At 45.7% G+C, this 25,155-nt stretch overlaps 1 protein-coding gene across 7 annotated transcripts in view; it reads right to left on the bottom strand.

Moving 5' to 3' along the window:
- PALLD (palladin, cytoskeletal associated protein) overlaps window positions 1–25,155 on the bottom strand; it is a 315,678-nt gene that overhangs the window by 217,177 nt on the left and 73,346 nt on the right. For 4 of the 7 annotated variants that reach the window (XM_036890924.2, XM_057501197.1, XM_057501241.1 and 1 more), the window contains exon 1: window positions 3,581–3,738. The exons of 1 other annotated variant lie outside the window; for it this stretch is intronic. The gene's annotated coding sequence lies outside the window, so the exon portion shown is untranslated. Of the gene's footprint in view, window positions 1–3,580; window positions 3,739–25,155 lie in introns of those variants that run through there. 2 more of the 7 variants (XM_057501318.1, XM_057501341.1) reach the window with 1 other exon arrangement.

The raw sequence follows: 25,155 nt of genomic DNA, 5'->3' as shown, positions 1-25,155 counted from the left end.
AAGGCCAAACTCTACCGGTCACATGCTATGTGGCCTTGAGCAAGTCAGTAATCTCTAGAGCTTCAGTTTCTGTCCTTGTAGAATGGAAAGCACACTACCTGATGCCTTGTGTCACTCAGAGGGCCATGTGACATCAGGGCTATGAAGGGCATGATAAAATGCAATAAACTACTTTATCAATATGCTGCACCATTAAGTAGCTTGTTCAAGGTCACACTGCAGCAAAATGAGGACCCTTGATTCCAGTGTAGTTCAATTTTCATCACACAATGCTGTCTTCTTGACATTTTTCCAGTTCTCATAAGCCTTCACACTGATTTGATCTCCACATGCTTTCCTTTAAATCCCTAGATATGCATAGACTCAAACTGCGGGAATCCAGACTGGCTCAGATGGATTAAAGAGCAGCAGCTCTGAGGGCCACTGGGGCCTTGTGAGCAGCCCTCCATTACATCAATGGCTACAGCCCTCGGACCTCAGACTGGCAGTTTCCAAGGGACTGGGTACATGCACGAGCTAGCCTTCCCCTCAGCTTCTCTGACGGGTTTCCTAACACCAAGCTGATGTTGGAGATGGCTATTTGGTAGCTCATGACAGACCATTAGGCTACAGCACACACCCCAAAGACTGAAATAGGAAGGCAGTGAGCCACAGTGAGGCTCATGCTGACAGAGGTTTAGGAGCCTGATCAGTGGCAGGAGGTGGCTCATCATGGCGAGCTGGGGTAGCCCACCGAGCAGAGGCAGGAGATGACAGTGCAGTCTCACAATGACACAGGGGCTGAAGGCCTGTGTGCTCCAGGAACCACTGAAGGGAGGGGCCCTCCACGCTCTGAGCCCTGTCATCATATTAGTGCACTGGGAAAATGGGTTGTGCTCCATTTGGCCCCATTATTAATCACAGGGCCTGATGGGTCTTCAGGAGGCTGGCCAAAATCATCTCTCCCACTCAAGAGGAGTGCACACACTGTCCGCACTGACCGACATTCTGTGACACTTGCCTCTTTCATAACTACTGCCCACCCACCCCCAGCCCCCAATTGACGTGGATGTCCTTTTGGTGAGGGCAGAGGCTGGAGTCTCTGAAAATGGTCTCTGGCCACTGAAGAGCACAGCATAGAAATCCTACTTTTCCCTGTTTTCCTAAGCATAAAAATGCTTCAAACTTTCAGAAATAACGGTGAGGCCAAGCCTACAATAAATAGAGAATATAGCTTTTTGCTCTAAGCAATAAAAAAGGAAAAACGCTGGGATGGGTGGGGGAGGGGGAACACTGTGAGCCAGTTCAGCCAACAATTTCCATGTTAAAAAAGAAAAAAAACAGTTCGAGTTGGAGCCATGTGGTCTCAATAAAGTAGTAAAATATATTTTCTTTACCCTACACTTCATATGCCCATAACCTTCCTTTTAAATCATCTGTAACCAGCCCAAATCACTCTGCCCACAAACCATTTGGTGGCTTTGGTCTCAAGCGCTGGAATGTGCTGAGGAGACGGGGAGTCGCTACCAAGCACACAGAGGGAGCGTCCACTCCCTGGCGCAGGCACACAGACCCCAGCAAAGCCCGGACAGGGACCCGCGCTGAGACAGCACATGACATCACAGCTCAGTCATTCCAGAAAAAACTGCCGTGGCTGCAGAATAGCACAACGTGCCACAAACCACAGTGGGCAGATAAAGCCGAAGAGCAGCTTTTCTTACAAAAACATTCACGAATACCACAGGCAGCTGGCAGAGACAGGTTTAATTACATTTACAGAAACCTATTGTATCCATCAGCCCCACCATCTCTGGAGCTGCCCAACAAATGGGAAGGTCACTGAAGCCAGTGTTGGAAACGCGAAAGCCAGGAGAGCTCAAGGCTGATGTCACTCCATTTCGTGATGTGTACAGCAACTAGATTTGACCCAGCTGCACAACTGTTTGACAGGCTGTGCAAGGCTTTCCAAGTGACCTAGACCTCAAAAGTAACCAAGCTTTGAACTTATGGCTGGAGATTAAGAGCAGCCCAAGGTGTGAGAAATCAATTATTCGATTCATGATTAATTTAAGAGAAGAGAGCTTGTCCTGAGCATAAACAAAGCTCAAGCGACTGCCATCTGCCAGCACATCAGAGGACCCAGTCTTGTATTTTGCAAGTGCCATTGGAACTTTTATTTTTCTTAAAAGGAACTGTTCAAAGAGGTAAATACATAGTCTTTGAAGGGATGCTAAATGTTTTGTACACACCTTTAGGCACCTCAGAAACAAAGTTGATTGAATGTGCATTGGTAAAGTATGATTAAAGCTCAAGGGAAAAGTTGTCCAAATAAATATGTTATTTTAAAGAGTACTTAAGCGTCATACAATAACTGCCAACTGGGAGTTTGAAAAGACTGCAGAATCTCCTTTGAAGCAAAAAGGATATGCCTGAAAAGTTCCGTGGCTTTTCTAATTTTAGCCCCAGTGAGCAACAGATGCTCCAAAATTCTAGTCTGTGATTTCACCTATGTGAAGGGAGATTTTCAAGAGCAAAAAGAAAAAAAAAAGACCCAGCAAAACCACACAATAAACAGCCAACAAATGAAAACACTGTTGAGATCAGAGAAGGTTCTCATCCCTAAAGGAACAACGAAGAATTACATAGTAGCTAGCAAACTAAGGACTCCTAGCTACAATCTTTTCAAAAACATGTTATTTTACTGCCTGGTAACTATCTGGCAATGATCTTTTTCATCACATACCCAAAATGATGACTTTCCACTTCAACTGGGGGTCCAAGAGGTGAACTCAGATGCATACTTATAATATCTTCACCCCTAAAACAATGGTCCCAGCAAGGCTCTTGAGTTACTGAAAATAACCTGTTTGCCTGTATGTGGGCAATTATAAGCTAGGACTTGCTTTTTAAAATTGCTGCATTCAGCAGAGATTTCCCATGGATTTATCAGCAACAGAAATAAACAAGCATTCCACTGAGCTCCACTTGGAAGTGTGAGCGGGGCTGTTGAGAGCCTTTCTCATCGTGCGGGCAGGACTTCGGCTTACCCGACCGGCACGGGAAACCGCAGCGGAGTGTCCTGACCATCAACAGACAGCTGGGCACACGCCGCGGCCCGTTCCCGCGCAGCCCTCCTCCCGGCCCGAGCGAGAGGCGGCTCCCAGCCCGAGCTGGGGGCGCAGGGGGACGAGGGGGAACCTCTCCTGGGCTGGCACGCTGGCTACCTCCTGGTTGCCCCGTTTAGAGAAATCACCAGAACAGGGTATTTGTAAAAACTGACAGCAACGCCGTGGGCGAGGAAGCGCGGGAAGGCCGGGGGCTCGGCCCCGCGCGGGAGGTCGTGGGACGCCATCCTCCCCGCGCGCCTCCCGCCGCCCGCCGGGTCCCCGCGCTCCGATCCTGTGCCCGGCGGAGCGCCGCGGCCCTCGCTGCAGCTGGACAGGGGGCGCCCCCCGCCCTCAGGTGCGCCGGCCGGGTCCGGGCAGACCGGGGCCCTCCGCTCGAAGGCCGCACCCCCGCCGCACGGCCGCGCTCAGGGGCCTCCCGCGGAGCCGCTCTCCGGGGGGCAGGGGGCCCTCCACCCGCGCCCTCGCCCACGCACCGGCCGGGTAGGCGCCCTCGGCGCCTCCAGGGGCTCCCTCGGTGCCGCGGGCCTCCGCGCTCCCCAGCTCCGTGCAGGCTGCGCTCCGCGCGCTCTGCGAAGGCAGCCGCCAGGACGGCCCTGCAGGCGCGACGGGGACGCCTCGGCCCCGCGGCGCGAGTCCCGGGCGCGCGTGCGGGGCGTGGCCGGGGCGGGGCGCTGAGGCCGCGCCCCCGGGCCGAGCGCCTCTCCGGCGGGAGGCCGGCCCCCGCCTCCACCCGCACCGCGCGGGGATGCGGGCGGCGGCTCACGGGGCGACTGTGTCGGCCGAAAGGGGGCGCGTCCCGTCCCGTGGAGGGCGCCTCCCCGTCCACTCCCGCCGCGCAGCCCCCGATCAGCCCGCCTCTCCGAGGCTGCCCTCCCGCCGGGCTATAAACCGACTGCCCCGTCCCTCCTGAGGCCCCGAGGAGAAGGAGCGCCAGCAATTAAGTCTGGTTTTGTGCTTTTTCATGTTGGGCACGTTTGCCGTTGATCAAGTCTTTCCCCCCGATCCGGGGAACGGCGGGACGAGCACGCGGGGCTGGGCCGCGGCCTCTCTCGGCACCGTCATGTCGCGGCGTCTCGGGCCCCACGCGGGTGTTACGGAGAAACAGCAGGAAACAAACCCATTCCACGGAGACCTACCCGCTCGCCGGCTGTAACCCACTGGCAGACGCGGCCTGATTATGAAAGTGTTTTTAAAGATAATTTCCCCATTTCCATTGTCTCCCATCTTCGAGTCACAGACCTGGTTGTCACTGGCCAGTCTGGACACGGAAACCCGGAACTGGGTTTAGAAGTTTAAGGAAGAAACTCATGACAGATCCACCAAATTGTTCATTTTAATGCAGCAGATAAAATGTCAAAAGCATGACAAATTCTTGAAGTCAATTAGAAAACGGCACAATAGGACCATCTTGAATGACCAAAAAAGAAGTGCAAAAAACATTTTTTTTAATGAAAATAAAATGTTGAGAGTTTAGGGTATATCTTAGTTCATTTTTATTATCCCAAGGAAGTGACCAGTCATGAAACACTGAGTTTTTCTCTCACTTACTGAATTCCCCCCTTCCTTTGGGAAATCAGTGTTTAGTGAGGATGAGTTTGCTTCTCAAACTGGAAATTTTCTGAGTTTGGCAGCTTCAGTCCCTTGCTGTATGTCTGTCACTAGGTCCTTTTACTTTCTAACTCACTTCACTTCCCTGGAGTCTCTGAGTAAGAGTCAGGTGCTTCTGTTCACCTGGAAGGCACCGCCACGAAGCAGGTGGCAGTGTTGGGTGGGCCTCTCCGAGACATATTTCAGGTCCTCACCACCTTTCTTATCTCCCGGAAGGGGTATTCGAGCAAAGATTTTGAGGAAAGATTTTCCTCTGTGAATTAGGAAAAATATGCTATTGATTAAAATGCCCAGACAAGCAGAAGGAAATACGGTGGGGGGGAGGTTAGGAAGTAGTCATCATGAGCACAGAAATCTGAGCAGCACCTTGAATGGTGTTTGCTAAAACAGCAAACATTTTTGAAGTCTGAAATTTGGTTGAAACATCCAACACGTATAAATGTCTTAGTCAAAGATGACTACCCTGGCGAGAGTCCTGTGTTCGTGAGCAGAGTAGACTGAAAGCGCAGGTGAAGCTTCCCTGTCCTGCATTGTCTGCAGGAGGAGCCTCCCTTCGGGGTTGTGGCTGTGAGTAGGCCAAATGGCCGTAGAATCTCTGCCATTTGTCTCTCTCGTCTGCCCATTTGACTGTGCTCCAAATGAGAACTACCCCAGTGCCGAATGTGCTGTAGGGTCCCCTGGGTCAGGACAGGGAGTGGGGACAGTGTCTCAGTGTGTGTGGTCTGTAGAACACCTCAGTGTCTCAGAAGGCAGGGAAGGAGCTTGATGAAAATGCAAGTTCTCTGGGACCTGCTCAGACTACTGAGTTAGGACCCCTCTGTCCAGGGGCCGTGGCATCAGCTTCTGTGTGCACGCATGCGTGTGTGTGGTGACCACTGATACGTTTTTTCTGTAGACTTGCAGATTTGATGTACATACCTACATATATAAATTCTTACTCTTTTTACTTTATTTCTTAGAAATACTGTATACAGAAAATTATTGTTCTTTACCTTGTTCCTTCACTTAAATATACTCTAGCATATGCTCATTTGTTAATTTATTTGGAGACAAATACTTATTAAGCACATACCACATGCCATGCACTGTTGTATATGCTGAGGAGAGAGAAGTGGACAAAACTGGCAAAAGTTCCTGCCCGGTAGCATTTATATCTTGTGGGAGGTCACATAAAGCAATGAACATAATAAATATGTAAATAACGTATAGTATTAGAATATAATGAGAGCAATTGAACTATGGAGCAAGATAACGGGAATTGAGAATGTCACGTGGGGGATTTTAATTTTAAATGGAGTGGTCAGAGAAGGCCTTGTTGAGAAAGTGACACACAAGCAAAGGCCTGATGGAGAAGAGGGAGTGAGCTTTGGGGTTACTTGGGGAGGACGGTGGTCCAGGCAGGGATCAGCTAGAGCAGAGGCCTTGAGGGCAATGACGTGCACATCTAAGGAACAGCTAAGAGGCTGAGTATGGGTGGAGCAGGGGAAAGGAGGCAGAATGTCACAGGTGGCCAGAGGGCAACAGGGGGCCCACATCATGTAGGATCTTGTACACCAGTGTGAGGATTTTGGCTTTTACTCTTAGAGCAATGGGCAGCCATTGGAGGGTCTTGAGAAGACAAGAGACATGATACAATATGCATGCATATTGGTGCATGGAAAACATGCTTGCGTTTAATGTTGCATGGCACATCCTTGGTAAATGCAGCACAAAGCATTTAATCAGGTCCTTACTGATAGACATCTAAGCTCTTTCCAGCATCTTGCTATTAAGCAATGTTACAAACTTCCAAATATGACATTTTATACTTGTACAAGTATATCTATGGTAGTAATTCCCAGAAGCGGGATTATCAGATTGCTTTTCTAACTGTGATAGAGGCAGATTGCCCATCAGAGACCTGAACCAACTGACAGTCCCACTGACAATGCTGACTGGTCCTTCTTTCCCCGCAGCCTTGCCAATGTGGTTTATATAATCAAACTTCTGGGTGTTTGCCAGTCTGATTGGTGAAAAATGATGTCTCAGGATAGTTTTGATTTGCATTTCTCTGACTCTGAGTGAGGTTGAGCAACTTTTTCATGTTTACGAGCCAATTCTATTTCTTCTATTGTGGCCTCTCTGTACTCATGTTGTCATTGTCCTGTGACCTGACTGGTTTCTTGTGGCGTGCAAAAAATCTAAATTTTTATGTAGTAGGAAAAAGTATGTAGAAAGCCCTTTCCTATATCACATACTCTGCTGATTTTATTTTTGACATTTAAATATTTAGCCCATTTGTGTTTTATCCCATTTTAGTGTGTAAGGTATTGAGGTATGGACCCTGCTTTATTTATTTATTTTTATTTTGGTATCATTAATCTATAATTATATGAGGAACATTATGTTTACTAGACTCCCCCCTTCAGCAAGTCCCCCCCACAAACCCCATTACAGTCACTGTCCATCAGTGTAGTAAGATGCTGTAGAATCACTACTTGTCTTCTCTGTTGTACAGCCCTCCCCGTGCCTCCCCCCACATTATACATGCTAATCTTAATGTCCCCTTTCTTCCCCACCCCCCTCATCCCTCCCTTCCCACCCATCCTCCCCTGTCCCTTTCCCTTTGGTAACTGTCAGTCCATTCTTGGGTTCTGTGATTCTGCTGCCCTTTTGTTCCTTCTGTTTTTTCTTTGTTCTTATACTCCACATATGAGTGAAATCATTTGGTACTTGACTTTCTCTGCCTGGCTTATTTCACTGAGCATAATACACTCTAGCTCCATCCATGTTGTTGCAAATGGTAGGATTTGTTTTCTTCTTATAGCTGAATAATATTCCATTGTGTATATGTACCACATCTTCTTTATCCATTAATCTACTGATGGACACTTAGGTTGCTTCCATTTCTTGGCTATTGTAAATAATGCTACGATAAACATAGGAGTGCATCTGTCTTTTTCAAACTGGGCTGCTGCATTCTTAGGGTGAATTCCTAGGAGTGGAATTCCTGAGTCAAATGGTATTTCTATTTTGAGTTTTTTGAGGAACCTCCATACTGCTTTCCACAATGGTTGAACTAATTTACATTCCCACCAGCACAAATGTATTGTTACATTGATTCTTAGGTATTTTATCTTTTTCTTACTATCATAAATGGGGTCTTTTCTCTCATTAGGTCTTCTTACTGAGTATAATCAGTTAATTATAGTATATTCATTTTGTACCATTCTAGCTTACTAAATTCTCTTGTTTATAGGTTTTTTCAATTCTCCTGTATTAAATAACAATATCATCTAAAATTAAAGATTAACTTCCTATTTTCCAACTTTTACACTTTTCTAATTTAATTGTCTATTGGGTCTAGCACAATGGTAACCAGCAGTAATGGCAGCAGGCACCCTTGTGTCACTGGATTTTAGTGGCAATGTCTCCAGCGTCTCCCCAGAAGGCATGTTATGGGCTTTCGGCTGGGAATGATGTATTTCATCATGCTAAGGAATTACTAATTTATCCTTATTTTATTAAGGGCTTTTTTTTTTGGATCAAGTATGACTACTGGCTTTTGCCTACATGCTTTTCTGTAGTATCTTTAGAAACCATCATATAGTTTTTCTCCTTAGATCTATTAATTTGATGGAACATAATAAACTCCTTAGTAGTGAATCATCCTTGCACTCCTGTAATAAACCCCACTTGGTCATGGAAATTATTTTTAATGTGTTGGTAGATGCTATGTACTAATATTTTATGTAGAAATTTTTGCACTGATATTCCTAATGGAGATTTTGATAACAATTTTTTGTTTTATTGCATTGTGATCAAAGAATATTGTCTTTAATGTTTCTATCTTTTGGGTTTGACTGACTTTTCCTTTGTGGCGTAGTTTATGGTCAATTTTTGTGTCCATTCCTTGGTTATTTGAAAAAATGGTGGTATCTGTGTTTTTAGGACACAGAGTTGAATAACATGTACCTTGTCATTAATTAGGTTATTTATATTTTTTTGAACATCAGATATTTTGACTCAATTTGTCATGAACTGTGAGAGTTTTCATTTCTGTATATTTTCCTTGCATCTTCTGTAATTTCTGTAAGTTTTATTATTTAGCATTGCAAAGCGCCCTTTTTCTTATGTATCAATTGGCTTGAATCCCACCTTATGATAAGATCGTAAGCTCACTTGGTCTTCAGTTCCTGTGGCCTGGTCTGTCTTTCTCGCTCCTTCACACTCATGCTCTCTGAGTCACTGATGTGAGCGCTTCTCTCACGCACAGGCTGTCATCCTGCGCTGCAGCCCACTGCTTCCAGCCTCCCCCACCGGTTCCTGCCCCAGGCGTGGCCAGCGCACGGCCATCGCTTTCTGCTACTGCTCTTCAGGTGGGTCTGTTGTCTGCAGTGAGAGAACATTTCCCTGGCACTTTGTGAGATCTGAACACCTAATTTGCTTAAATGAATACTTGCATGCTATTTCATGAACAAAGTATACTTCTAATTTAGGCTTGTATTTACAGTACTTTTTTTCAGGAGCACCTATTATTTCTACAATAAATTTCAACAACTTCCAGATTCAGCTTTAGAATGATTTTTTTTTGGTGATGATACAAATAATACCTTACCTAAGCAGCCTGCCACATAATCTCTTATTCTCCCAATAATACTGAGTCTGACAGAGCACATATCCCCATTAAACAGATGGGAGAGATTGAGATAAGGTCTCTCAAAATTGTATTTCTCATCATTTCTTACACCAGTAGACAGACAGTTCAGTTTTTGGGTATGTTATGGGAAGGCATTGATTAGGGGAACATGTTTCTTAATGCCCCAAAGACAGATTTCCACATTAATGACTGATGATAGTCGGTTTAATTATTTTCTGAAAATGCTAACATTATTGAAACACTGGAGAGTTTACTTAGGGAGATCATGGAATAAATCTACCTTTCTGAGGAAGCTTTAAAAATATGTAAAAAGAGACCTCCTTGTCTGTCAGACTGTTGAGTGTGGTCCTGCCCCAAGGCGTGGGTGACTGGATAAACCTCTGGTGACTCCTTCCTCCAGAATGCTAAAAAAAACATTTCAAAGGCCTGGATAATTCACTTTCATACTGAGGCCCCAGAGGTATGATCTGTCAGGAGATTGTTATCGTGATATTCCTATTTAAAGGCATAAAGTAGTTATGTAACCAGATGCTACCTAATGGAGAGATTTAAGTAAGGACCCAATTACAGCATAATAATGCCAGGTCAGGGACTGGAAGATTACAATCAATTTCAAGTTAACTCATGTTAAAGGAAACAGAAGATTTTCCACTTTTCTTTTTCTGGGCTGAATGAAAAAAAGGTAAAGGGATGGGGGGGAAATATATAGAAATCTGTTATATTGAGACACTACAGGATTATGTTTTCTTCTAACCAGAAATTCCCAGGTTGTCCCAAGATTCAACATATGAATCATGCTGACTAATGAGACATCATTTGAGCAAGACTGGTATTCTAAACATTCTTAGAGACTTCATAAAAATCCCCAAATGATGGACAAATGGTTATGTTGTGGTCATGCAGAGAGAAGCCCCTTTGTGATTTAGGATTAAGTTTGTTCCTTTTGTATTCATGGCACCACACCAAAGGAATGTAGGGTTTGGCAGTGGGTAAAGGATGGGGAGGCAGGGCAAAATTGAGGAATGGAGACTGGTTTTGTCTAAGAGCACACACATATGCGTGTCTGTGGTGTGTGTGTGTGTGTGTGTGTGTGTGTGTGCATGTGTGCGTCTGTTTTGACCTAGAGCCTATGGGATCCAGGGAGAGGGAGTATTTGATAATTTTGTGGGTTTGTTTGTTTGTTCTTAAAGCAGAATCTTCTTCAGCTCATTAGTGTGAGAGAATGACTGGAAGAATTTTTTACATGTTAGAGACACCATCTGTTTACAATGAAAACTTGGCTTCTACTTTTTGGCCCAAATAAAAGCCCTAGGGTGCCCATATAAGTCAAATGGATAGAACATGTGTTTATGGACCTGGAGGATCACCCCCTTCTCCCTGCACAGGGCTTTCACAGCAGATTTGCGCTGCGGCTTATCCCTACACAGACTCAGGATGATAGGCCTCCGCAAAGCAAAGGTGGGTCATAGGTCGCTGGAATGCAGAGCTCCAATAGTTCATCTGCCACCTACCAAAATCGTGTGCCTCTTGGGTAACACTTGCAAGGAGAGAGGTTGGAAATGACAAAGGAGCCATTCCTTTTGCCACTTGTCTTGGGATTCTTACAGATTTGAGAGAGGAACTTACATAGCAAATCAAGGAAATATGGAAATATAGTCTTTGCATGAATGTGACAATTGGGCCCAAGTTCCAGATAAAAAGTCATTTCCATTAACAACAAAGCTTAAAGTAGTAAAAAAACAGAAAAATTTATGATACCAAAACATTCAGCCCGGGGTGAAGGGTAGGCGGCTGGGGAGTGGGAAACAGGAGCCAGGCACCCTGCCCCTATCATTCAGGTTTGTGCTGGTTCATTGTGCCCAGAGCCGGTTCCAGGGCTCTCTGCCCCCAGAAATAACCTTCAGGTAAGGAATAGCTGTTAAGTCTTGAAAAATTTTAGAAGTGATGTGGCAAGTTTCTTTCATATAACCAGGTGTTTGCATGCCATTAAATCAATCAAGTGTTCATTCGTTGTTTATTGAACAAGCCTCTGCTGGATCTGATGGGAGGCCCAGGCCTTAACTCTGAGGCTTATCAATGGCTGGGGAAGAGGAAGAAAACACAATAAAACAAGTCCAAATGGGTCTTAAACAACTGCAGGGTAACTAATGATGTGTCTGCTAGTCTGGAACGTGGTTCTTGAGTGTGTGCATCAGAATCAAATGGGTTTTGACAAAGTGCAGATTCCTACCTCCACCACTTGCATTCAGAAGGTCAGAGTAGGGATGAGGGATTGTATTTTAAACCAGTATCCTCAGTGGTTTGATGGAAACAAACCTCAAAACCTACTTGGAGAATCGTTAGTCTATTTTTACTGTATTTTAAAAGATGTGGGAAGGACATAACATTTATTGAGCTTACTACCTTCAGTTTCTGCACACACCATGTCTTCTAATTGTGGCAAAAATTCCCTGAGCAGGGATGCACAGTTCAGCCAGGACTCATTCAGGGTCTGCACCTAAAGTCTGGGCTCTCCTCTTGCCTAGTGTGTTGCTTCATCCTGAGATGGGAGGAGGTCCCAGTGTGCGCCTGTCTCAGGCTGTCCCCCCAAGTCAGCCTCCACATGACCCCCAAAGTTATCTAGCAAATGCATATCTGACCTGTGTTCCTCGGTAGCTTACTGTTTTCACTGAGCAGACATCTTTGTGGTTGGTTGCCTGACTTTCCACCCATTGGAGGACAATTTTTGGGGGGAATGCCATTAGTGCAAAACAGAAATTAAATGTCACTAATCAAGCCTGTTGGCTACATTGCTAGCAAGGAGCCAGGGTGGTTTGTGGCTTGGATTTAGTCAATTCTCTGTTCCACGGCAGTGGGCTGTGCAGTTTATTCTCTAGATTTCTTGAAGATTTACACCAGGAGCCAGGAAAATGTGTAGATGGATCTACACAAATTCTTCACTGCCATTAAAAAAGCTTCAAGTGGTCACTGTGCTGGTCATTGGCTAAGAGGACTCTATTTTTCATTATGGAGCACCATGCTTTTAAGACTATTCAGTTACTGTTACATCTGATGGTTTAGGAAGCTTGCAGTAGACTAGAGGTGGAGTGGACCCAGACTCCTGCATTCTGTTCTTTTAAGGAATCCATTGGCAACATTAAGATTCAGAAGCACAAGTTCGAACCTGATCAAACTTCCCAAACCTTGTGTACGTAGGATAACCCTGTAGCTTGTTACCCTTAGTCTTTCTCCTGCCTCACTGTGAAGGCACCGCAGATGGAGATGGTTCTCCTAAAAGATCCCCACCAACATAAGAAACAGCAGATCTCCGACTCCTCGCAGCCCGCCATTGCCAGCCCCATGCGAGCCGCATGCCCTCTAGCCCGGGCGACAGAGCTTGTCACCACCGGACATGCAGAGGGGTCAGGCCACTCCCCTACTTCAAACAACATGACTAAGTGGCTGCCTGTTGCCACATGATTCAAAACAAAAGTCATTTACATGCTCATAGACATGCGACGTGGCTGCTGCCTTCTCCAGCCCCTCCATCTGCCTTCTGCCTTTCATCTGCTGGATTTCTCTCAGCTTCCGGTCCAGGACAACTCCTTTCCCTGAGGCCCCTGGCACCAGTTTCTACCATCCTTCAAGTCTTAGCTCTTAAGTCTTCACTGTCCTCAGAAAGTCTTCCTCCCTCCTTAGACTCTGCTTTACCACCATCTATTCAAGGATGTTTGGTGTCTTTGTACAAACGACTCTCCTGCAGCAGGGCAGCCTCACATCTGTGCTCAGCACCCAGTGTGGACCTGGTGCACAGTAGGCTGTGAGGAAGGAAGGGCTTGTCATCCCAGCAAGGCCTGGGACAGCTGTGCATCCACTTCATCAAACCTGCATCCAGACATGTTGGATATGGAATTAAGAATATGATAATAATTAACACTGCCTTCCTGAAACCTGAAAATGAGTCTAAGGGAACACATCCATGTGAAAAATATGTGCACAAGGATTTATAGAAATCTGAGAGATAATGCTACTGATAAAATAAGCCAGAGTGAAGCTTGTGGATAAGGAAATACGTATTTCATAGCAGCCAGTATTTACCTTGGAGGAAAAAGCTCAATCTTGTGGCTGGGCAGAGGTGTCACAGCGTGTTTTTGATCTCTGATGTTAAGAGCTTCAAACCTTGAGACAGTGAGCCCTCTGCCATGTACCCCCACCACATTTAGAAGAGATTTCTGCATCTCCTTCTAATATTCAAATATAGCTAGCCTTTCAAAACTTTCTTTTCGCATAACAAAAGGAGTAAAATAGTGACTAAGAAAGATTTTTGAAATGTGTTGGACAGCCAGCCTTGGGCAGCCAGCAGCTGGAGATGCAGTTTCTGTTAATACCCTATGCCAGAAGCATAGGTTAATTTGCACAGAGCAGACTTAGATTTTAAAGACTTCCTGCCACCCCCAGGCCCACAGCATGGGGTCTGGATATGTAATAAAGCCATACATCTCTACAGCTCTTTATAATTCACAAAGCGTGTTTATGTGGTAATTTTGTCCTCTCATCCCAATCACCCTGTGAGGCAGACGGTGCGATCTCCATCCTACAGGAAGGGAACTGCGGCTCGGGGTGTAAGGCCACTCCAGCTGATGAAATGACCGAGAGCTACCTCCCTTTTTGTAGCTACTCTCATTTCCCTCCCCTGTTCTCTCTAGGATTTCTTTTCTTCCGAGAACACTAGAATTTCACTGATGATGTCTTTGCATTGCAATGCATGGACTTCAAAATTCTGTTCACACATCTCTCTTTCTCCCTCCAAAAGTCAGCCACTTACAGTATTTATTTCTACAGTTGGAAGAAAGTCAGTTCAGTTGGTAGAGGGAACTTCATAACTATGCTTCCTGATGTCTCACTTTTGTTATGGTTTCATCAGAATAATGATCATAATTGTTATTTATTGAGAGAAATTACTGCTGATGTGTTAGACTTTATATGTGTCAATTCCCATATTAACACTGTCCATTGGTTTTCCAAGTATCCTCATTGTACAGCACAGGACACTGCCTTTGAAGGGGTTCTCACAGCCAGAAGGAGTATGTAAAGAACAGACAAAATAATACTGCAGCAGCCATCAAAACAAGGACTGTTAGAAAACAGAGAGGGAAATGGTGACCCCAGCTGTCCTTCCTCGGCAGCCCTGTCACCACTAACCTTCCCCAGCTAGCAGCACTCTTCATGGTAACTGGACGGCAGAGGCCTCTGAGTTGCCGGGGCTGTGTTTCCCCTGACCCCAAAGCACTGATTATCTAAAACTGTTGTCTCCTGCTGATGTTCTTCAGAGGAGTCTGTGGTAGGACTCAGAGCAGCTGACATCCATTGCTCTGGTGACGGACACCCCAGAGATGGTGCGAGAGGCGTCACGAGCCCCCTTTGGCTCAGCACACGGCAGCGTGGCCGAGTGTGCCCCAAGCACCCCACCGTCGCCATGCATCCAGCTGGCCACTAGAGGAGCGGGCGCGGTGTGGCTATGCGTGCTTTAGATTATCTAAAGAGAAGGAATATGAAGAACAAAACCTGATCCAAGAAGGAATGTAAATCCAGTCCTTTTGTACCCTGTTGAAATGTAATGTCAGTACTTAAGAATTCCTTTTGCCACTAAATGAACTCATGCCAGATTACCAACACTCAGACCCCAAATTCTGCTTTTTCCTTGTGAAACAGTAAGGATAATGTCTTCATGATTAACAAAAGTATGTACGGATAGATGGTAATGAAGATAAATCAGTTTTTCCTTCCTGATACCCCAGCCTTTTGTGGTATTGGCCAGAAATTAGCTTAAAAAATCATATGTTTATTTGGACAGAAAGCGTGTGAAACTGAAGCATGGGCATGATTTCAATTCTCAGTGTTTTTTCTATATGGATTTCTTAAAGTAATGTTTTATAAATGTGGTTTGTTTTTTGAGTTAGTATCTTCCCTGGGAATTAGAGCAAAAGTACTGTAAACATGCATTGCAAGAAATATGAGCCAAACTCTATCGATAGTGGTTCATTTTCTTAGCCCATTCCTTTAATCATGCAACCCTTATCAATCAACCGACTTCTTCATGCCCTTGCTGGTGTCAGCTCTCCCTCTACATGAGGAATCCTGCTGCCATGGTGTTTTAAATACCCACAGCCTATTGGCAATAGTGCCACTATTGCTTTTTATTCACGTATGCAGCCTCAGACAATTCAAACAGCTCATTGAAACGGCAGCATCCCACGTGATGTGGTTCACCCTGCAGGACTGTTGCAGAGAAGAGGGGCCTCTGTTGTTAGGACTTATTTCATTCCATTGTACTTTGGGCTTCTTTTTCAGCATTAGGTTCTTTTCCTATGGTCTTTTTTAAAGCAGTAATTAATTATGAAAAATATACCCAATTAGTGGACAAAATAAGGATCCAGCCACATCTGGGAGTACAGATGAGCAAGGAGAGGCTCTGTTCAAAAGCAAGGGCAACATGAGACCATTTAATAGACACTTGTAAAAGCATGCATGACACTGATAAAGGGCTTTCCACTGGAGTTGCATTTGTTTATTGCTGCTTTATGGCTTTCCAAACTGAAGAAAGCTATTTCAGACATGTATGATACACACACGAGTATCCAGGGAAGAAGCGCTCCTTGGCGAGCACCATCCAGAGGCAGCCAGGGGCCAGCTCCTCCCTCTCTTGGGCCGGGGCTCTCCCGAGCAGGACTGTCCCTGCCATGGCCTCCCATAGATTTATTGCCATCATTAGTTTTTAAATATGAGTAACAGAGTGTACAGTGTTTTTTCTAATTATAGAAAGTTCAGGACTTTTCAGTAAAAATGATGAAGACCAGTGTCATGCTCTTATGATAGAAAAAAAAGGACAAGAGGTAAAGAGACTTTCCCTTTCCTTCTGAGACTGGAGATTCTCTGCTAGACTAGAGGTGCCATCTGCACAGATGGAGTCACAGATGGCAGACGTTACTCAGGACATTCCCACAGCAGAGGAAGACTGGCTGAAACCAGCCTCTGGGCTGCAGACCCCAAGGGCAGCTGGACTGCAGCCCCACTCAGCCTCTTCTCATGAGGCTGGCATGACTTTGTGGGGTCCATGTGTTATCTATGGGCACCACTACCATGTTTTTAAATAATCTTTGGATGTATGCCCATGAATTTGTTTAATCTAATTCCCCTGCTTTTATTGATAAGGAGTTCTAGTCTCTGTAGACTTAGGGTACACTCTCTGTCTCCTGGAAGACTTGGGGTAATCCCAGCGGCTCATTATTTCTAATTACTTCATATCTGAACGTGTTGTGCCGAGCTCACGCCACAAACCAGCCAAAGGAGGGAGGGTTCGTTTCTACATCCACTTTCTTCTTAAATATCAATATGTATGCTCCACAACCAGACACTTGCAGCGAAAGCTAAATCCCACACCAGTTTCTGGCATGTTAGCTGTAATAAGGGCATAGCACAGTTTATTCTGGAGACTGTTGACACACATCCAGGAGGTGAGGAGAAGACGCGGATAGGGATAGTCCAGGGCTGGGCGTTCTGAAAGGAGCTAACAGCACAGCTCTCTGAGGCAGCACAGCCATTGGAGACAAATGTGGCTCAGGAAAGACCTCATCTTAGCAGTATTCCAGTGTCTCCGCTCATCCTGGGCATGGAATTAGTGTGACCGCCTCACCTGGGCTGCCCTGGATGTGCTTGGTCTGAGCTGTGAGCATCCCGTCTCACAGGAAACCCCTCGGTCTCAGTCAAAATGGGATGACCGGTCACCCTACCAGGAGCGTACACCTAGGTGGCTGAGAGATGTAAACCCATGCGGAGCATTTCCAAGAGTGACCATTCGAAATGAGTTTTCTGTTGTGCCACCCCCCAGAATACTGTCACTATTATCTGCTTGTTCTTGAAGGAGCTGCAAGGCAAAGAATTCAAGCAGAGCCTCCGGCCACCACGCCAGCAAGATGGACGTCTCCGTGACATATGCCTGGTAGCTGTAAATTCTGTGAGGGGACAGTGCAGAAAGCTTTTTGAATTCCATGGTTTCAGAGACATGGATCCTAAAGTGTGAGCTTCCATTTTCCTTCCACAGTGCCCTCTGCTAAGGAGGATTCCGGGCTGTGCTGTTTGGCTACAAAGGCCCAGGAGATTTTTGGAAAGTTCGGCTGTACGAAGCAGTGTCAACCTCCACTTCATCGCTATAGAGCTTCTAGTAAAGCAGAAATATTTCTTTCATTACGACGGTGACATATCTCTTGGATGGGCCATCCTGTTGGGATACCCTTTGAAGCAGGCGCAAGGCAGTCTGGTTTAGTTCATTTTACACCAGGGGCGAATGCCTTGGACTTTGGACCCAGAGAATAATGCACAGCTGTGCCTTGGATACTAGCCTTACACTAGAAAGCAGCCAAGTACTACGTTCACCATTGATCGGCTGTCGAAAATATAGAGAAGGATGCAGGGGCCAACTTGGCCCAAGCTGTGATGGTTCTTGGAATATTATCCCCAAATCAGAGAAAACTGTTGAGATTCTTTCTGGGATCAGTTACCAGGGTGTAAGAAATTGTGTTCTGAGGTGGATGGGCCATGGGAAATGCCATGTGCAGATGGTGGCATATGAATTCCCTTAATTAGGATTCCCTTAATTAGGGATGTGATGGTGCTTAGAGATGGGATCTTTGGGAGGCAGTTAGGCAAAACCTTCAGGATGGGATCAGTGCCCTTGTAAGAAGAGACTGGAGAGAGCTTGCTTCCTCTCTCTCTCTCTCTCTGCTCTCTGTGCCATGGATACAGCAAAAAGTCAGCTGTCTGCAAACCAGGAGGAGTGCCCTCACCTGGAACTGACCCCACTGGCATGCTGATCTCAGACTTTCAGTCTCTAGAACTATGAGAAGTAAATTTCTGTTGTTTAAGCATGCAATCTCTGGTGAGTTATTATGGCAGCCCAAATTAAGACAAGACACTTTATTTCTTAATAAAATCAAGCTATTTGGGGAAGTGGAGGAGTTTGTGGTAGACATGTTTGGAGTGGTGTATCTGACTTCCCTAATGGAGACTGCCTTCCCTGAGCTCTTCGGGCAGGACAAAGAATCAAGCAGCCTTTGAACCCACTGGTAAAGGTGACGCACAATCAGAAACTAGAAAATTTTGCAGAATACATAAGACCAAGTTCCAGGTACTTGTGCATTAAAATGGTGCTAGAATGAAAAAAACTCAAAATAGGTCAATGGCAGAAATTAAATGTAGCCTGCAGCATCTGTCATTGACTTGGTCAAAGAATAAGACTTCACAGGTCTCAGTTTTGGTTATATTAAATAATCTAATAGTCTTGCGAAGTATATATATCAACTTGAAGAGTTGATGGGACTCCTGCCTTGTTGTTTTGCCAGACGTTAATAGGAAAGGAAGAGAAAAGCCCTACTTCTGTGTTTGGGCTTCAGGGGCTCTGGCAGCCAGCCTTCTGGCAAGGTGCAGTGGCACAGAGTTTACAGGATCAGAGACATCCAATTCAGGCCACAAGCAGCGATTTATAGAAAAGAGTTCCTGGACAAGCTTAGACTTCACCACCAGCTTGTGGAATGACCCGAATTTTTTTTGTTTGTGGAGCTCATTAAGGGGAAGAAAGAGAAAGAAGTGACTGTGACAACCCTCAGGACACAAGATCATGAGGCAGAGTTCGGCCAGGGCTCTCGGAGGACACCTGGGAGCCAGAACCAACTCAGTTTGCTGCTGTCAGATCAGAGCAGAGAGGGCCTGGTTGCTGGTGGCAGGGGCCCATCCAGCCAGAGTCTGGCATGGCCTAGTCACGGGGGGTTTCCAGGATTTGCCTCCAAGATTGGTCACAAACTGAAAAGGGGCTAAACTCTAGATATCAGCAAGGCGGAGACAGATTCGAGAATAAATCTGTGACTGCAGAAGATCTGAGGAGACGGAGTCATGCACGCAGCTACCTCACTCGCTCCAGGGGGTCATCCTGCAGCCATGGACTAAAGAACTCCACGAACACACGCCCTCCTGTCCTCACAGAGGGGAACCTGGCAGCAGGAACTCACCCCAGCCACCGGCTCGCTCTTGAACCGACTCTGGAGATGCACAGCGGTGCGAGGAGGGATGCTGAACCCAGAGTCAGCATAAAGCCAGGGGACCGCAGAGGAGGCAGGAGGCAGTTGGCTCGGGATGCACGTGTGCAAATGCCGACCCAGGGTCGAGGAAGACCTGGGGCCTGGCTTCAAGAGCCACTTTCTGCCTGTCCCATTTGGTCACGTGCATGGCTGGAACAGCCACTGGCAAGCAGGCAAGGACCCTGGTAATGTGAACGCCTGGGGCGGGAAGCCAGTAACACAGTGTCATCATCCACCTGACCAGGTCCAGACCTTGGTCCCCCACCCTCCACACAGCAGCTTGCACAGCAGGCTCCAGCATGAGCCCCCAGAGGCAGGGTCACTGGCTTGGGAAGAGGATGCTGAGCCCAGGGGGCAGTGCCTGGGTTCCCAGCCCTGGGGCGGCTCTCTGCATGGAGACAGATGTAGAGCAGAGTGGCCTACCCTGAAAAAAAGAAATTCTTACATTTCTCCCTCATCTTGGAGAATGACTGGCACATCTCTGCGTCTTCCTGTGCCTTGTATCCCTGGAACTGAATGCCAACATCTCAGCTCATCCCCTAAGATGCTTCCTTTAATCTTCTATGCAGGCCTCAGCACTGCAGACTGCCCGCTGGGCAGCAGGTCCCCACAGGGTGTGTGGCTGTGTCCCTGCTCCAGGCTCTGGAGACAGTAGAAATATGAAGCCCGCAGCAAGCCCAGGCTCCACTCTGGGTGTCCAGGCTCCCCTGCCAAGCGGGCGGCTCATTTTCTGGGACTCTGACATCCGTCACTGCCCTCAGGTTCCCTTGCTTCACTGTTGGCCCCATGCTGGTTCCCCCCGGGCTTTTTCAGGAACATTTTCTTCATGCTTAATTCTTTGAATTGTTCGGCTCAGTCACTGGCAACCAGACAGCCGACTCAGTCACTAGTCATGAATGTAAGAGCGGCTCTGAGAGGCTTTTGAATTTATTTTTGACGTACAGATTTCATCCCCAGAGATGTCTAACTGGTCTGGAATGGGGTGGGAAAGACCCCCCAAATGAACTAAGTGGACAGCCGGCCTTGAGACTCGGGGGCCTGCATCAGAGCCCAGAGGAGATTACTCCAACCATCTGGAATGACCACCAGGACATCCCGTGTATATGATCACCTACCCGATCCTGAGGCGGAGAAGCAGTTTTCAACAAAACACGTTTAGTTTCAGAAGGGCTCCAAATGAAGGATTTTAATTAAAACAAAAACACAAACACCACCTCAGTTGGTGTTGCTTTTCTTCCCTGACTGGCAGTATGATAGCAGTGAAACGCCCCCTGGCCAGCGTCCCCACGCGCAGAAGCAAGGGCTCTGTGGGACCTCGCTTGGTCATCACTCCGTGGGCCTCCCTGGACAGGGCCGGGCCTGCCAGCCGCTCTCCCTGAGCCTCATTAGGCCTCCTTTGACTTGCGGGCGAGTCACCACCAACGGCTTTCCTAGGCAGCAAGCTTTTCCCCAGCAGAGTCCTTTCCTGTCACTCAGGACAGGAATTCTCAGAGACATGTACCCTATTCAGTATTTTCACTGTTAAATCATACATGCTACTAGCATTCATACTTCAACGTAATAAACTTATACTTTATAGAATATGCTTTGTCTCCTCCAATTTCTCTGTGCCTTAATCAAGCATCATTAGTCTGCTAGTATGACTATTCTTTATTTGTCATGTCTAGAGATGTTCAAATTTAGACACTAGTATATCATTTTTTTCAGATTGTTGGACTTATTGTTAAACTGGTCATGTTAAGTTTTCCATTTTTAAGAGAGATTTCTCTGGGTGTTGGCTGCTTCTTAAGGTAAACTGAGATACTTCCTTTGATCAGCTCCCTATCTCACTTCAACTAGGTAAGACATAAAAACACAGACGAGGGAGGTATGGACCGCTCTCAGTCCCTAGGACAGTCCTAGGTCAACAGAGAAATCTGGCTTTTGATCACAGCGTGTCTTTCTGTCCCTCCGGGTTTATGCAACACTCCTGAAGCCATTGTCTAATCCTTGCCTTCTATAGACTCACACAAGCTTGTTTACCTTCTACCTTCTTGCTTTCCTTGTTTCCATTACAGCTCTGATAAACCAGTTTCTTAAGGGAGGGTTTTCAGAGTTATTTTCTGGAACTACCAGAAGATAAGGAGCCTGATGCAGGACACCATTTACAGATTATGTTCCACGATTAATCCCATAAAATACTTCTGATTACAAAAGACTTCAGGCTCAAGTATGTTTGGGAAATACTGGACACTATCTCCCTTCTTGGAGATGTACAAAGCATATTAGCATATATTCACTCTCTGCAATGTCTGTGATTAAATCCCCCCACAAAAGCTATCTGGCTTTGCTGAACACTAACAATTGCCAAACGACTTTGACCACAGAGCCCTCTTGCACAGCCTGTGAACATCTGGCAGTCGTTCGAGGAGTAGACCAGCTCAACTTTTACCAGCTGCAAGTCACTTCACTGTTAAAAACTTAACTTGCCTCGTTTGTTAAGGGTATAATACCTGTCCCTACCAGCTTGAGTAAACGCTTTGTAAATCAAGTACTATAAAAATAATAAAGAACATCCTGAGCATAACATAACGAACAAACTTGAACAGAGTTAAGATATACATTTTTCGTATTTTCGAAGATAATTGTTTCCTGGAGTTATCAATAAAATGCAATAAAATGTTATTGATAAAATGATACACTCATAATGAACTGGACATATTTTCATTTGATTACTCTTTTTCAAGTCTACTTGAGAGTAAATTAATAGCCTTAAAAATACTTCATGGTTGAAGGACAGTGACTGTAATGCAGTATGTGGGGGGGACTTGATGATGGGGGTAGTCTAGTAAACATAATGTTCCTCAAGTAACTGTAGATTAATGATACCAAAATTTAAAAAAATACTTAAGGGAATAAAGTTTATTATATAAATATTCTTAGATGAAGAAAAGACTGCTGTATTTTTTTCCTGGATAAAGTGAGTCCTGAGACATTTTGAATTGTAACTCAGCCAGGTCAAGAATGTTTAATTGGCCTATTAAAATGCTGATAAACACTGGAAGTTTCCAGACAGCACTGGGTCGCACAGCCTCCTTCAAAGAATCTTTACAGTGAGTCCATAGGTTAGAAAAAAATGTGGGCATGGTGGGAACAGAATCACATTGGTTAATCTGTGCCTGGGGTATCACTGTAAAGTTTTCCTACATTCAGCCAATACCTTCCCCCTATGCTGCCCAACAGGAAGCACATTTTTCTGTAGTTCCAGGGATAATAACAGTCTCCTACTTTTCAAGAAAATTTGTCTTTTATTCTCCTTACAGCCCCTGAAATGGCTGAAAAGCAGTCTGGACCCAGAGTGCAACAAAGACAGGTGAGGGTGAGCTGAGAGACACAGCAGAAGCTGGCGTACAGGGCAAACCCGCATGTGCCTTTGTGCCAGGCAAGACTTCTGTGTGGGTTTCTGTCCCGCTTCCCTTCCTCTGAGGGGTGGGGCTTTCCTCAAAGTCCATATTCTACAGAAAGCCTTCTGGGTTCCCCGCTTCTCCGGTTTTACACAGACCCAAACACATTTCTCTCATGGAAGCTGTCACACTAGATGGTATGTTTATTTGCCCGTTTGTCACCCTCACTAGACCCACAAGCTCATGAGGTCAGAAGATGTGTGTTAACCTGTGTTTATCTCTATTTGCAGCCTTGCCTAGCATCTGACAGTATGCATTCAAGAAGCGGCTGAATGACTGTGAGTGAGCGGTCTGAAAGGTGCTCACCGGCAAGTAAGTTGCCCTCTTTCAACGGACCCCTGCCCCTTCCAACACCTCTTTCCCAAGGGTTTTCAATGCTTTGGACCTTAGCATTCTGCCAATCTTGCCCCAACTGGCCAGACAAGTGGTCTGACCCAAATATTGGCATCTATTGGCTCACTGGTAGCTACAGGAATGCTCTCCTGGATTGTGAGTTTTCTACCCTTTTGTCCCTTCAGTGGGAGGCACACAGTTAAAGTAGAGAGAGCAGAGGGGCACAGAATAGAGGCTCTGAAAGGCCTGAGTTATGCCACAGAACACAAGCTGAGCCACCACTGGGCCCTGTCGCCCAGTTACACTCTTTTCCAGCAATAATCAACTCCCACTTCTCCAAATGGGCTTCAGCCACGGCTGAGGCTTTGCTTTCTCCTACATCCCCTGTGTCCTTGGAACCAACTTCCATTTCCAGGTCAAGCTAACCAGGCTAAGTACCAGACAGTGCACTTCTATTCCTACCTTTACAGACCAGGGAGCAGAGGGCGGGCTGCTCAAGGAGAGGAGCAGGAGTGAGACTCAGCCTGTGGACATGAGGCTCGGAGCCGTTCTCGGGGAGGACCAGCACCGTGGGTGGTAGGCGTGGTGGTCTGCTCTTTCTGACGAGCTGTGCTTGGCATCCTCACACGTGGGAGTTGAGGCATCGCCGCTCTCCAGAGACAGCTGCATTGACCAACGACCAAAGTGACCAGCGACCGAACGGGTCTTGCTTGTTCTGGGGCCTTGTTCGCCCAGATAGTTCTGCTCTGAAGCAAGCCACTCTGTCTCATTGTGTCAGGCTATACACACATTACGTATTGGATTTTAAAAAATAAGTGATTTCCCAAAAATCTAGAATTTCTGGACCTATGTCGTAACTTGCTAATATTTTTTTTAAACAAAGGTCTACAGCAAATCCAAACTTGCCAAGGAGTACACATTGAAGCACAAGGAAGCAGTGATAAATCACTGATTTGCTAATACCCTTGCGTCATGTAGTGAAGTAAGCTGAAGCCCGCACAGGCAAGTCTCTCGCCAGTCTCTCGGGGGCACAGTGCACACAGTGTTGCAGACACTGTGCCCTTCCCAGGCACCACCCTATCTTTCTCCAGGAAGGTGCTCCCACAGATGTGGTGAATACACCCTCCCTATCCTCTGGGGTGGCTAGAAGGCGTTTTAGTCTCTTGTACCCTGTTAGCAACCACGCAAAGCCCAGGATTTCTTCATCTCCTCTGTTTGGTCTTGACATCCACTCCTCACTCTAATAATTATTCTGGTTTCAGAACAAAATACTTTAAATAGTTCTGATCACCCAATTGTCAAGATATTTTATTCTTCTAAGGCATTATTCAAGAAAGTCCTGACAAATTCTGTTTAATTTTGTCCTAAAGTTCTGGTCATATGACTGAGATTAATACAGAACAATCAGAAACAAAACCTCAAATAAGAGGGAATCATTAAAAAATGAGGTGGTCCACTTGCAAGCAGGGTTCTCCAGGTGGTGCCCTTTTATTTCATGTTTTAAAAAGATAAGTCTAAAGAGAGAAAGTAGTAATTTATGCATGAGAAGTCACAAAAATAGTTTTTGGGCAGCACTTAAAAAATTTTTTTTGCATTATAAAATAAAACATTCTATTAAAAAAATTGAGGGAATAGTATTCAAATATAAAAAGATTTGCAAGTAGAAGTCCTCTGTCCTCTTAGCTCAATCTCCAGAAATAGCCACTATAAATAGTACAATATGTGTCTGTCCAGAAATTTTCTGCACAAATACAATTATATATAAACTCAATTGTGGCTAAACTAAATGTACTGTTTTGCAATTTACTTTCTCATTAAAAATATTATTTAGATATCTACATATCTCTGTCTATATTCTTAACTTAGTCTTTTTAATAACTACATAGTATATCATAGTATAGATTTCTGTAACTAAT

The sequence above is a fragment of the Manis pentadactyla genome, chromosome 1, assembly GCF_030020395.1.
Source record: "Manis pentadactyla isolate mManPen7 chromosome 1, mManPen7.hap1, whole genome shotgun sequence".
In the NCBI taxonomy this organism is placed as follows: domain Eukaryota; kingdom Metazoa; phylum Chordata; class Mammalia; order Pholidota; family Manidae; genus Manis; species Manis pentadactyla.
Note: the sequence above shows the minus strand (reverse complement) of the source record. Positions and strands in the feature narration are given on the sequence as shown.